The sequence below is a fragment of the Sinocyclocheilus anshuiensis genome, unplaced genomic scaffold (assembly GCF_001515605.1).
Source record: "Sinocyclocheilus anshuiensis isolate Anshui unplaced genomic scaffold, SAMN03320099.WGS_v1.1 scaffold274, whole genome shotgun sequence".
Taxonomy (NCBI): Eukaryota; Metazoa; Chordata; class Actinopteri; order Cypriniformes; family Cyprinidae; genus Sinocyclocheilus; species Sinocyclocheilus anshuiensis.
This window is the reverse complement of record NW_015547698.1, coordinates 341,192-344,606: the sequence shown is the minus strand read 5'-3', so window position 1 is coordinate 344,606 and position 3,415 is coordinate 341,192. Positions and strand designations below refer to the sequence as shown.

At 38.2% G+C, this 3,415-nt stretch overlaps 1 protein-coding gene across 1 annotated transcript in view; it reads left to right on the top strand.

Moving 5' to 3' along the window:
- Positions 1-1,667: 1,667 nt before the first annotated feature.
- Positions 1,668-3,415, top strand: part of LOC107703747 (epsin-3-like) — a 14,515-nt gene continuing 12,767 nt past the window's right edge. The window contains exon 1 of the mRNA XM_016506470.1: positions 1,668-1,851. The gene's annotated coding sequence lies outside the window, so the exon portion shown is untranslated. The remainder of the gene's footprint in view (positions 1,852-3,415) is intronic.

The window sequence follows — 3,415 nt, the reverse complement described above, 5'->3', positions numbered from 1 at the left end:
GTCAGATCCTAATTGCACATGTCAGTAAATGTAATTTTGCTGTCCAGAAGAACCTTTGATGTGTTTCTGGATGTGTTTGAGTGTGGGGTGAGTTTTAAACTAGTCCTTCCTCATTACATTTACCTCTGAAATGATTCAGTTTATGATTTATGAGATGATCTTTGAGCTTGTCCAAATGGCTGAAGGTTTAGCTGGTTATCATCACTATATCCTTTTTGGATAACCATTTGCACAATTTCCCCAGTATTTTCCACTCCCATTAGCGCTTTTTGGGAATTGCGCTCTCACGCTAATTTGTCCTGTTTAGTCAGTCTGGCCCATAGTTTATATATAAAATATGTAATATGCAGAAAATAACATAATTAAAATAAAGAGATTTTCCGGCAGACCAAATCTTTATAAATTAATAAAATATTTTTTTAACCCCAACCACTGGCTATACTGGGTAATTTAATAAATAAATAAATAAATAAAAAGGTACGGTAATTGTTTACGTTGTTAGGTTATTTTAACGACAACCCAGCAGCTGGGTAAAATGTTGTTCCCACCGGCGACGGTTCAAAATGTAAAGCTGCAGCCTCATTAAGAAAAGTAAGTTAATATCGTTTTGATATGTAACTCTCACAACATTAGGTATTATCTATTTAAAGTTAAAATAGATCCCTAAAACTGATTTTTTAATTCCCTTTTGTCCGCTTTACATTCTCCGGATAATGAGTTAACTCGCTAACATCATTCAGTGGCACAGTACCTTTGCACGGTCACAATATTTAGTCATGAATTTATATTTTGTGTTATCAATGTACTAGTTTATGATTTGTTAATTTACGTAATTTTGAAATGTACATGGCAGCAGTGTGTTAAAGGAACACTCCACTATTTTTGAAAATAGGCTCATTTTCCAACTCCCCTAGAGTTAAACGGTTGAGTTTTACCGTTTTCGAATCCATTCAGCCGATCTCCGGGTCTGGCGGTAGCACTTTTAGCTGTAGCTTAGCATAGATCATTGAATCTGATTAGACCGTTAGCATCTCGCTCAATGATATTACGCAGCGCCTGAAAATAGGCTAACTTCCGTCAACATAACCAAAGTGACCACCGGGAGCGTGCTGGGGACTATTTTCAGGTGCTGCGTAATATCATTGCGCCTGCTGCACTCAGCAGCAAAGTTCCTTGATTATTACGCCGGAATGAGAGTATAGGTCCTAGTCATATCGGCCTAGAAAATCACAACTTTTCATTTTCCGTCGGTCTTAGTACACGATGTAACCTACAGAAGTGTCAAGTTTTAAATAGGAAAAATATAGAAACTCTTTGGTCATTTTTGAGCGAGATGCTAACGGTCTAATCAGATTCAATGATCTATGCTAAGCTACAGCTAAAAGTGCTACCGCCAGACCCGGAGATCGGCTGAATGGATTCGAAAACAGTAAAACTCAACTGTTTAACTCTGGAGTTGGAAAATGAGCCTATTTTCAAAAATAGTGGAGTGTTCCTTTAACTCCATTTCGGTCCAGTTAGATTGATGATATGAGTAGATAAACTGATATTTTGGGTTTGTCGAGAGACTCCGGCAGTGATGCGGTTAAGTGCTGAGTGCGCAGAGCAGCTCTCTCTCTCTCTTTCGCTTTCTCTCTCTCTTTCTCTCTCGTGCCTCCACACCGCATGTGTGAGAGTGTGTAGTAGATGGATCACCTCACCCACATCACTGGAAACACTGCAGCATCCTCGCGATTATTCTCGCACAAATCGACGGCAGGGCTGACAGATCTGTCCGTATTTCTCTCCGAGTCCGTCTCGGTGGATTCGTGTCGGTGTAGCGGATCGCGGCTGCTCGGTAAGATGCTGCAGGTAAGCGCGATTCATTTATCTTCCTCATTAACCCTGCTGTATCTGTCAGTGTGTCACCGTGTGTGTCTTCTGTCAGAATGTATGTGATCTGTGCCAGAAGCGTTTCTGCGATGCTGAATACAGGAGCTGAAGGCCTGCTGGAGCATTTACACACAGTCTCAGTCTATTTCTGGTCTTGTTGGATATATGGTTCTCTGGAGATTCAGAAATGTTCCTGAGGTTACATGATTGGCCATATCAGTGTATTAGTTCTAGATATCATCAACAAATAGATGCATTGTAAAGAACCATAGAACATCAAAAAGGTTTTTGTGTGATATCATAGAAACTCAGAAGGGTTCTGCTACGACTTTAAAATCTTCTATGACATAATGGGAACTTAATGGTACAATAGCATCATTACAACTTGAAATGTTTCCACTATGACATTTTTAGGACTTAATATGTTCTTTGCTTCGTGGAATTAAGAAGTTACAATGACATAATAGAAATTTTAAATGGTTCTACTATGACTTTATTAGAAAAGTGTAACGAAAAACATTTATATTAATATGATGTTGTAGGTTTGTTGAGTTGTAATGTTCCAGTAGTACACCATATTGTTTAATTTACATAAATACAGCTTCATCTATAGATTGCCCATATTATTTAATCATTGAAACAACTTTGGGAACTGTAGAAAAAATGGTTACCACATTTCTAAGGTGTTCTTTAAGTGTAGTGCACAGAATATTTCAAGAACTCCACAACTGTCTTAAAATAATGTTTAAACAATAATAATAATGTTAACATAGATAACATAAAATGTTTTATAACATTGTGGAACTCAAGAAGGTTCAATGGCATCATAGGAACTCGAAACGCTTCTACTATGACGTTTTTAGGACTTGTTCTTTGACGTCATGGAACTTTTTAATGTTCTGTAACATTGTGGAACTCAAAAAAGTTCAATGACGTCATAAGAACTTCTACAAGTTCTACAATAGCCCCTGTCACACAGTAATACCAGTAAATTCCCATAAAATTACCGGAACGACTTTACCAGTAAATTAAAAAATGCGCTGTTCACACAAGCAACGGCGTTCCGTCTATTTACCGGTAAAGCACCATTCACACATCAGTTTCAAAATACCGGTAAATTCTGTGACATCATTAACCAGAAATTACCTCTAAACAGCTGTGTCTGTAAACATGGAGGGTTAAACGCAGTCAGTGTTTTTGTTGATGTTTTCACTTATGTGTCAAACGTTCACACTCATGCAGCTATTGCAGAGACGTCGTATTAGACGACTTTACACATTTCTTTGTCTCCCGTAAACAGCACAGAGTAAATGCGTCATCTGCGTCAGAATGTCATGATTGGCCCAGAGTAGACGTCTTACGGCAGCGCGTTCTGAACTCATACGTGCTCATACGGTAATCTTGTGCTGCGTTCACACAGAACACATTACCGGTAATTTACTGGTAATGTTACAGCTTCTCATACCAGTAAATTGCCAGAACAAATTTACCGGTATTTTTGAAAAGGTCCTGTTCACACATGATCTCTTAACGGTAATTTACT